At 38.4% G+C, this 11,482-nt stretch overlaps 1 pseudogene; it reads right to left on the reverse strand.

Annotated features, from left to right (window-relative positions):
* Window positions 1-5,270: 5,270 nt before the first annotated feature.
* Window positions 5,271-6,476, reverse strand: LOC113920127 (annotated as a pseudogene).
* Between the last annotated feature and the right edge of the window lie 5,006 nt (window positions 6,477-11,482).

The raw sequence follows: 11,482 nt of genomic DNA on the forward strand, positions 1-11,482 counted from the left end.
CATTGTTTGCCAGAGATATCTCTGCTTTTGTACTTCCCTTTATCAGATGGGCAAGTTAAGAGAACTACTTGTGTCTTCAACTACCTGTAACAAAACACTTAACTAAATGTGATATAAACAATAAGGACCTTTATTTATCTCAAAATAAGATGTCTAAAGATAGAGATTTCTAGGGACAATTAAAAACATCATTAAAAACATCTTATCATCTTTGCACTTTGCCCCTCAGTGAAAATTCATCAAACTTTAGACCTCATAAATTGGGCTGGTTTTATCAACCTCTTAAGATGGCAGCCAAAATTCCTGCCATTATACATACATATATAATGTCAGATTAAAGGAGAGATGATTTTTTCCATGTTTGTCTTTCTACTAAATTCTTCTGTGTGAGGCCATAGCAAAACTTAATGTCTCATTGCCCACTGACTAGACACAGGGAGACTGGAAAATTAGCAGTTGATATTTTCAGTTTCTACAATTTAGACAGGTATCCTTCTGTAGAAAACATGGTGAGGAGATGTCCAGAGAGGCTTTGTACAGACGACCAACCATGGTTCCTAGTAGATCTCAGTAAATGGCACTAACATGGCATCTATAACAGTTATAGTAGCCACAATAATGCTGAATAACAAACAGCCACACAATCTCAGTGCTATAAAATACACCTTTTAAAGCACATTTCTATAGGGTTTGATTGATCTAAATTAGGCCTGACTGGTGTCAGCTAGCCTCTAGCCTCATTTATGAATCTATGGTTAGGGGTGGGTTGGCAAGTTGTCTTAGCCGGTTGTGGCTGATCTTCGTTGGGCTGCTCACATGACTGGCTAGTTGTCTGATAGATTAGCAAGGATGGTTTTGGTTGGGGTGATTAGGGAAATGGCTCTGCTCTCACGTCCCCTACTCCAGCAGGCTAACCTAGGCATATTCTTATGGCCATGGCAGAGGGACAAGGGCAGAAGCAGGAACACACAAGGTGTTTTTTTGTTTTTTTGTTTTTTTTGTCCAAGCTTATGCATGTATCAGATCTGTTAGCTTGTCAGTGGCCAAAGTATTGCCTAAGTATTAAGATGTCAGGACACAAACTCTACCTTTTTTTCTAAAAGAAATGACAAAGAAACCCATGGCAAAGATTTCATACAGAAAACGGCAAAGAATTGGGTCTCTTAATGCAACTAATCTACCAAACCAAAAAAGCTTTTTGGAAAAGCTAGATATTAGTGGCTAGTCCTGATACTTCCCTTATCCTCAACTCCCATTTCCAAAACACTCAAATCCTATCAATGTTTCTTCTTAAATGTCTCCCAAATCTTTCCTCTGCTCTCCATTTTATCACCAATACTGTAACGCAGGCTCTTAATGAGGATTCTGCAATAAGATCGCAACTGGGGCCCCTATGTGGTGGCCCACAATAGCTAGAATGATCTTTAAGAAATGTGTATCTGAATGTGAAACTTGAACATTTCAGTGACTCAACATTACTCTCCAAATAAAAATAGAACTCCACTACACATTCCTGAAGCTTTCGGACCCTACTTAGCTCTTCCATTTTATCTTGGACCACCCTCTCCACCTTTTAATTCCAGTGTCTTTACAGTCCCTGGTGCTTGCTCTCTTCCCTTCTGTCATAGTTTCTTTGCACATGTTGTTTTTTCTTCCAGGAATACTCTTCCATCTGCTCTTTGCCTAAATAACTCTGACTCATTCCTCAGATCTCTGCTTAAGTGTCACTTTTCAACAGTCTGGCCTGACCTTCTTTATTGGAACCAATCACTCTAATACAGATTCTCATCATAATATAAACAGTCCCTTTGTTGAATTATCCTAATTAAAATTTTATATTAGTCTGTGTTGACCTTTTTAATAACCTTTATATTTTAAAATAGTTTTAGAGAAACGGAGTTGTTGTAAAGATAGCACAGAGGGTTCCCATATACCCTTTACCTAGTTTCTTCTAGCATAACCATAGTACATTAAGGAAAAATAAGAAATTAATACTGGTATAATACTGTTAACAAAATTACAGACTTTATTTAGATTTCACCAGTTTTTTTTTCATTTATATCATTTTTTTATTTTTCAGAATCCAATCCAGGATACCATGCTCTAATTTAACTGTATGTCTTTCGTTTCTTATAATTTATGACATTTTCTGTCTTTCCTTGTTTTTCATGACCTTGTTGATTTTCAAGATTTCTGGCCAGGCATAATTTAGAATGTTACTCAATTTGAATTTCCCTGATGGTTTCTCATAATTACACTAGGATTATGGATTTTTGGAAAGAACGTTATAGAGATGAAGTACAGTTCTCATTGCCTGGTATCAGAGGGTACCTGCTATCAACATGACTTATCACTGGTGATAACTTTGGTTACTGGTATACAGTAGTGTCTGCCAGCTTTTTTGTAAAGTTACCATTTTTCCCTTCCATACTCTATTCACTAGAAGTGAGCTTCTAAGTCCAGGCCACACTCAAGTGGAAGGGAGTGAAGTTTTATCTCTTGGAGGTAGGAGTATCCATACATTTGTAAACATATGTTAAAACCACCACAACAATTATTAAATATTTGGGGGGAAAATGCTTTGTAGTTATGTAAATATTCTCCTTAAGGTTCTGCCTACAATTTTAGCATTCATACATGGATCTTGCAAGCAGAAATTATTACTGTGATATTCTAATTGTCATTATTTTATTTCCCTCATTTCTTCTATACTTATTATCTAATATTATTCCATTTGGTATAGAAGACTTCTCTCCTCTATTTACTTATTCATCACATATATGTTTATTTTATTCTTCGGGCTGTAATCCAGTACTATCATAATTTATCTTATTGCTCAAATTGTTACAGCTTTGGACACGGAGAGCTCTTCTAGGTAGGCTCCTATGTCATCACTTTTTTTTTTAGTGTTACCTGTATGACTTTATGTTTTCATTTGTTACTTAGTTTTTTGTTGAATGGGATAAACAATTGAATGATGCAAAAATGAAAGCTATATATAATATACATGAGCAATATAATAATAATATAATGTATAGTAATATAGTAATAACTTTACTAAAATTCGTGTTCTCTGAAATTAAGATTATGACCTCTGCATCTTTTATGTTGCATTTGCCTGATAGGACTTTGTCTGTCAGCTTATTTTCAACCTTTCTGAATCTTTTTGTTTTAGGTGTATCTTTGAAGACATTGGATCTGCTTTGGGAGCCAATCTGAAAATTTTTCCAACTGGACAAGTGTCGCAGCCCTGGAGGTACTTAGACTGATCAGATCTCTTGCAGAGAGAGAACCTGCTGTGAGGAGTAGAGTTAGCTACCTGCCTTGGCTGCCCCACCTGTGGGATTTACTGCAGCACATACCTACATCGTGCTCTGTCCATGCTGCTCCCAGCCACTGGCCAACACAGCCAGAATACTTCTGCTCAAGGGGAGACTATTTTAATGACCAATTTTTGTGGGAATCTCACAGAGGCCTGGCTGAAACTTTTTCACAAATGCATTTCAATCTGAGCTGTTTCCTGCCCAATCCCATTTCCTCCCCTCTTTCCTTCATAGGTGTCCAGCCTGCATCATGGCCTCCTTTCCCATTCCAGCTCACATTTCCCTTGAACTTTCACAAGTGTTCCCTCCATTAATCTCTTGCCTTTCTAACTCCATTTTGGAATCTGTTTCCTTGAGGACCCCAGCTAACAATGAATTTCTTTTTACATTTATCAATAGGACAGATAATTTTGCCCTTTGTTCTCTCTCAATTCCTTTCTAGGATTCTACCAGGTTTTGTTTTACCTCTTTCTGTTGTCTTAACATCTCTTCCCTGAATCCTTACATTTCTACTTGGCAGTCTTCCTTCATGAATTCATTCATTTTAAATAAATAACAGAATTTTTGGTCATAATTTTCAACTGTTGCATTCATCCTTCTGGTGAATATTCTTTGCTTCTATGTTTTGCTCTTTTTTTGCACATTTTACGATATCATTGCATTGCTGCTGGGCCACTTCAGCTTTCATTATTTATTATCAAATGAGCTTTGTTTTTTCCAAGACAAGACCTAGGCAGAAATTGTGTGTGTGTGTGTGTGTGATTTTTTTCTGAAGCCCTATAAGTACTTTAAGAAAAAAAACCTGTAATCTCAGGAAACAAACTGAGTGTTGCTGGAGTGGTGGGGGGTGGGAGGGATGGGGTGGCTGTGTGATAGACATTGGGTAGGGTATGTGCTATGGTGAGTGCTGTGAATTGTGCAAGACTGATGAATCACAGATCTGTACTTCTGAAACAAATAATGCAACATACGTTAAAAAAAAAAGAAAAAAGAAGAAGATAGCAGGAGGGGAAGAATGAAGGGGAGTAAGTCGGAGGGGGAGACATACCATGAGAAACGATGGACTCTGAAAAACAAACTGAGGGTTCTAGAGGGGAGGAGGGTGGGGAGATGGGTTAGCCTGGTGATGGGTATTAAAGAGGGCACATTCTGCGTGGAGCACTGGGTGTTATGCACAAACAATGAATCATGGAACACTACATCAAAAACTAATGATGTAATGTATGGTGATTAACATAACAATAAAAAATTTTTTAAAAATAAAAAAAATAAAAAAAAACTGGGTCTAGGACGTCTCCTTTCACTAACTTGGCTCTCTTGGTTCTTACAACATTATTGCGATTGAAGGATGTAGTGTCTGTACTTCAGAGTATATTCCTCCCCATGAGAAAGTATAATTTTTCTCTATGATTTTGGTCATCTCATGTTTCCTGCCACTACACCATGAGTTTCTCCTCTTCCCCTTCTCTCGCTTCTCTTGTGCCCCATCTCAGCTGCTTTTTTTTTTTTTTTGGATTCAATTATCTTTATTAACCTAACAGTGTTACATTTTATACATAATACCTAGTTGTTTTCTCAAAGGGATCTATATTTTAGTACATCATGTTAATAATAAAAAGCCAAGTTCAGATGGCTAAACTTCAACCTAGCGTTTTAATATCATCCGGACAAGGCAAGCTAGAAAGTCAATCACTTTACGCACATCAGAGTAGTGTTCCAAAATAACTAGGCAGCTGCTACACTTTTAAGCAAGGGAAGAAAAAAACTTTCATTTTGATCTTTTTGTGTTCCAGCAAATTATACTTTCAATTAACAGCAACAATGATACCATAAAAAATGCTCTGCTTTTTAAATTTCTGAACTTCAATACAAATTAAAGTAGTAGTACTGGAGTCTTTTGGGAGGCAAACCGCTATCAGCTACATTCATCAGTGTAGCTGAGCCTCTTTATCGATAACCAGGTCCAGGTTGGGTATAGCCCTGACCAAAGGGAGGGCGGGTGCGTGCATAAGAGTTAGGCCCACTAGGAGGTGGAGTCATAGTACTTCCGGGAGGTGGAGTAAAACCTGGTCTCGGTTGATAGGCCGCGGGGTGGCTTGGAGCCATTCCAGGTTGTGAGGCAGGGGCCACAGTATAAGTGGTAGGCTGAGAAGTTTGGGTAGTGTAAGTTTGTGGAGGGTAACTGCTTGCCTGGTACTGCTGTGGTGGTTGAGCAGGCAGCTGTTGAGGCTGGCCAGCAAAGGCAGGAGCCGGTGCCTGGGAAGCTGGTTGCTGGCCATATCCCTGGAACTGCTGAAGTTGTTGGGGTCCAGTCTGCTGACTATAGCCTGCTGAATACTGGATACCATACTGCTGGGGCGGCTGGGGTGGCTGGGGTGGCTGCTGAGCACCATAGCCGGCCTGCTGCGTGTACTGCTGGTACATCTGACCTTCACTCTGACCTGCTTGTGTCTGAGCGCCAGTATACAGGGGCTGCTGTGGCTGAACTCCTGGCGGATGAGCTGCAGAGGAGGAGGAAGCAATGCTGTCGGGGGTTCCTGAACGGTCTTCTGCAGGAGCACTGGGTGGCCCTGAAACCTGATCATCTGTTAAGCCAAACGCTGACATGACATTTTTATTGATTTCATCTTGGTTTTTTAAAGGATCAAAAGCTGACATACTTGCTGCCATAACCTGAGTAGACTGTTTTCCAGAAGAATCAGAAGCAGCAGGCTTTTCATCCCTACCATCCACAGTATCATTTTCAGGAATACTGGTGGAAGGTCCTGGTTCTCCAGGTGGTTCCAAACTATCCAACAAGCGATTCACTTTATTTCGCAGTTCTATTAGCTCTCGACGGAGATATTTCACTTGACTCGATCCAAGGGGTCTTGGTTGGCCATTAACAAATAATGTCAGTTTCAGTATTCTACTACACTGAATTGCAAAAGAAAGGTCACAACTATCAAAAATTGTTATAAGATCTCCATCTTCATCTTTATACTTTATTGTAACTTCATCATTACTCAGGAGTTTTCCTCTGAAAACTTGCTGCATCATTAGCACTAATTCATCGTAAGTAATATCTTCATTATGAATTGGAATTCATCGAATATCCTTCCCAAGTTGAGCTTTGAAGATTAGCTTCCCACTTAGGTCCAACTGTCCATTCATGGTGGACTCCAGGATGTTGTGTACATACGGCTCTATGGAAAGACCGGTTCGAGGCCGACGCCGGGCTGGCTCCAGGACGCAGTGGGGTGGCTGTGGTCACGGCCCACTCCGGTGCCCTCCCCATCTCAGCTGCTTTTAAAAGCCTTCATGCATGTTTTGAACCTGCAGATAGCCCTTATATTTACTCTGAGATGGAGTTTGTAAGTCATTTTGTGTTTTTGTTTTTTTTTTTTTTTGTATGATATCTAGGAGAAGAACTTGAAAAGTGCCGGCATAGACAGCCCTATTCACACCGGGAGCCTTTACCTGCATAGCACTCTCCTCCAGTAGCAAGGATTCCCAATCATGGCAGTATTGACAATTTGGATCAAATGATTCTTTGTCACGGAGGCTCTCCTGGGCATTGGAGAGGGATTAGCAGCACTTCTGGCCTCTACACACTAGGTAAGTGCAAGTTGTGATGATCAAAATATTGCCATCTATCATCAGATGTTCCTTCACAGGCAAAGTTGCTTTCGGTAGAGAACCACTCCACTGGACCAAAAATCCAGTGAGACTGCAATGTCTTCTTTGTTAAACTTTCCATTCCTTAGCATAGCTTAACCCATAGTAAGAATTCAATAGCGGTATGCTGATAGTATGGATGACTAAGTGGAGAAAGTATCATTGAGTTTATTTTCCCTTCTTGGGATCCCCATATTTTAGGAAACAATACTTTATGATGCAATCCGATTTTGACCAATGATATGCTTTTCCCTAGTGAAAACATGTGTAGAACCATAGTATCCTGTCTATGAAGGGAGCCTGGAGAGATCCACTACGAAGCTATTATTTAATAGATGAAGAAATTGACACCCAGAGAGTTTGTGACTTATGCCTTATTACACAAAAATTTAGTGATAGAGCTGAGATTACCTCTCTGCACATTAAGGCTTTCTCAAAAATACTATGATGTATTATTTAATCCAAGACTGCACATATGTAGTAAACACACATTCCGTAGAATAAAACCTCTGAAAATCAAAAGAAAATTAAACAAAAGTAGTATCTCTTTTCACCATTAGGAGAGTGGGAAGATAATATCAGAGAAAAACATTTTGATTTAGTTTATGAGAGAATGCAAAGCAACTGGCTCTCTAAACATGCTAAATTATGAAGCAGATATATATATACTTTAATGACAAAAACACAGTAAAGAGTCTGCAAGCTTTTCTAAGGATCTTGATTATTTTGACAAAGCATGATTTTTCTTTTAATAAAGAATCTAAATTTCGTGTCACTAAATTTAAAGGGTTGTTTGGGAAGAAGGTGTATAGTAGTATATTTTAAATGACAATGAATTACATCTTTGGAAAATGCATTACATTTTAAAACTCTTTTAAAAAAAATATTTTAAAACACCAAGCACTAAAACAGCCTATGGGACTTTCAAGAGTGTTGTTCTCTATTACTAATGTGGAATGGGACAAGGTTATAGCCATTTAGGTGGCAGGCTGAGTAATAAGTAGATACTATAACATAGTTCATGTAATATATATATCATTCACACTTCCCTACATTGCATAGTTGGGGGGGGAGAAAAGATAGAATATTCTCAACAAATACTGACTTTTTTTTCAATTACTGAGTCATAAAGAACTCTTTTCTGACAACATCTTCCGTAGGAACCACTATTTAAATCTCAACCACTTGGTGTAACTACTTATTTCTCATCGATTCACTTGGTTGAAGTAGGTAGTTGAAAAAGCTCACAAAATCAGTCTTTTACTTGGAGTTCTATAAATGGACATGGAACAATTCCAAACTGACAGAACTCAAAACTTGCTTATAAATAATACCATGCCTAAGAACAGAAACTTAAGTACTTTTTTAGGTTTGATTATGACAAAGTCATTGAAGGATTTATAGGAAAACCCCAGATGTCTTATCAAGAGATAGCAATTTCTAGGTAGAAGGGAAATGTTCATTGTACTAAGAGTGAAAGGAGTGGAAATGGTGTTTACTGTAAAAATATAGAAACAAAATTCTGAAATATGTTAGATGAAAATTATGGTCAATATAAAGACAATTACTGCAAAAACAATGCCAAAGTTGTGAGTTCTTTGAAAGGAGGAACTGTGTTAGGTGCCTTTGTGTTCTTGGATGACAAATAGATGAGCTGATATTTAACGGGCATTGAATAAAAATGTTAGCACAAAGGATGAATAAGTATGCCAGTTAGGTTGCTATGGATTTCTGATACCACCTTTTCAAAGAGAAAGTATATTCTAAAAGCAACCTCATTTTGAAGTTCTGTTCCACAAATAACCCACTTTTAGTATAGAAAAATCAGAGATCATAAACAACAACTAAATTGCCCATATCTTACTATCTAGCTAAAACCAGTATTAACATTCAGAAGTATATTTTTCTAGACATTTTTCTTGTTGTAGCAGGCTCTCTAAGTGTTTCAAAAGAGATGGAAGAGTTAGAGGAGAAATAGGTTGTCTTAAACACTTACTGTCATTCATTCACTTGGGGAAGGCTGTTGTGGGGGTGGCTATTGGGGAAGATACACTCTGAGAAGAATGCAACAGGAGAAACCATGCACTATCCCCTCTCCTTGGTAGACTTTCTCAGTGCCCACCATCATGATTTTCTCCTTTAGGGGAGAAGTTTGTCTTACTTGCAACCAATACAAGAAAAGAGAGACAGAGATAGAGGACTCTGCTTTTCTAAAAGAATAAGGAGCACTCGAACTTAAATTTCTGGTTAACCATAATCAAAGTCTGCTGAGAAATAAAAAGAGTATTCACTTGCTCTAAGTAAATCCAATGGAAAACATCTCTTAAAACTACTGACCTTGTTAGTAATTAAAATTAAACAGATTTTACCCATTTTCTTTGTTTTCTCCTTTCAGCAAGACTGTAACTGAAGAACGCCTGGGCTTCACATCTCACAGTGCCAGATACTGTAGAGTCAAAAATATGTGAACAGGCACCACTAGAAAATATCAGGCATATGGCATGAAACACATTTTCATTCATTCTCCAGAGGGGAAAAAATACATTTTGACGGAATGCAAAATATTGTGCTCTGGTTTACTTGCCAAATAGAGAAATGTATGAATTTTAGCAAGGAAACCAATGGCTAGTTTGCATTGGGAGGGTTTAGAGTAATTCCTCTACAAGCAAATAATTTGGACAGGTTAGGTGTTTGGGTGTGGGCATTTAAGAAAGAGTTTCTTAGAGGCTGCCTGGTTTTCCTTTTCACTTGCTGACTGAAAGCTTTTGTCCTGATGAATTTCACTTCTGTAGCACTCAGGATTTCTGCTGAGCTGAATGCCAGGGAGTCAGTGCTACATTCCTACACCCTGATACTCCTTTATTTTCCAGAGATTTCTGGCCTACTGTGTGTTCACTGTTTTATGAAGCACCATAGATAAAAGAGATACTCACCTCTTTCTTCATTAGCATCTGTTACCTTCTAAATAGAATTGTGAGCATCCCCAATGTACTTGGACAAGACTGGCAGACATAAAGTATTCGATAACTCAGCCTGCACAAATCCTCAGCAATAACCAGTTTTAGTTAGTTAACTGGAAACCCGTCATCCTACAGTAAACAGACCAATGGAATCAAACTTATTTCAGAAGGCTGCATTAGAGTCATGTTACTTCCAGAAAAAAATTACAACCATAATTCTCAGAAGTAAAGGGTGTGATTCTGTTTACTGTTTAACCAGACTTGCCTTTATTATAGGTCAAGCGCATGTGTCAAAATGACTGCATAGCAGTGACTTCTCTTACTTATCAGATTTGTTTGCATGGGTAAACAAAACTCATCCTTCCTGAAACCCAGCTCGGAAGAAAAGACTGCAACTCCAGTAGTGAGCAGGATAGGAACAAACCGACAAGGGCAGGAATAGCTCTCTATTTATTGCTCCCAGCAGGTGTCAGATGCCATAGTTTCTCTGCAACCATCAACACCCTGGGGCTTTCTAGTTCCACATCGAAGACAAGGAAGAAGGAGCATGGCGACTAACCCCAAGGGATTAGGTACCAGAATCCTATCCCAACTACTAGCAGACTCCAGCTGCGTTTAAATATTTTTTTTAAAAGAATTTGTGATGCTCAGTGGTTACTGATTACTTCCAGATTTTAGTTCTAGCCCAGTGAAGATTTGCCACAAAGAGTTTATCTGTTATTGTTAAAGTTGCGATTGCTACAGGAAATGTCTTCTTGTAAGTAAGCCATTTCCCAAAACATGAACTTTTACAACAGTTAAACAAACAAACCAACACAACACAAACAAAGCTGACCTAATCTTTAAAAACATATTCGTGGCACTGATGGGAGAGGGAGAGGAAATGTGTGGGCAAGATAGGGCGTTTGTTTGGGATTCTTATCAGATACGCTGAGAAACCAAGATGTCATTGCTGAAATCACTGCATTAATGCCTTTAAAGGACATGAATATGTGTTCTTGATTCATTTAAGTCTAAGCTGACAGACAAGGTTAACTTTTGAAACCAGGATAACAGCCCAACTATGAAAGGGGCATAATTACTCAGCGTTTCTCCCCACCCCCACCAAGTGTATTTCAAATCATTTTCCTCAATAGCAACAAAACAAAACAAAAACACGAAAAACAACCAAACACGCAAGACACTTAGTGATTCTTAACATTTCGTGGAAAATTTGAATCAGTTAGGGACCACAACCATTTTCAAAGACGGTATGGGTGTGTACATGTGTATGTGTATACCTTAACAAGCACCAGGTCTTGTAAGGAAGTGTTGAACCGCTATATTGTACACCTGAAACTAATGTTACATTTTATGTTAACTAACTGAAATTTATATAATAACTTTTTAAAAAGTATCGAAGGTACCTAACTGACATGGTTAGATGGGGTGAGATTTTAAAACACCCCAAATGCACTAACTACAGCCTTCCACAGTTAAGACTTGTGCTGAATATCTCAGTTCACAAATCTACATCTGTTGTTGCTGCCTGCTACTTTTAGA

The sequence above is a fragment of the Zalophus californianus genome, chromosome 3, assembly GCF_009762305.2.
Source record: "Zalophus californianus isolate mZalCal1 chromosome 3, mZalCal1.pri.v2, whole genome shotgun sequence".
Classification (NCBI taxonomy): domain Eukaryota; kingdom Metazoa; phylum Chordata; class Mammalia; order Carnivora; family Otariidae; genus Zalophus; species Zalophus californianus.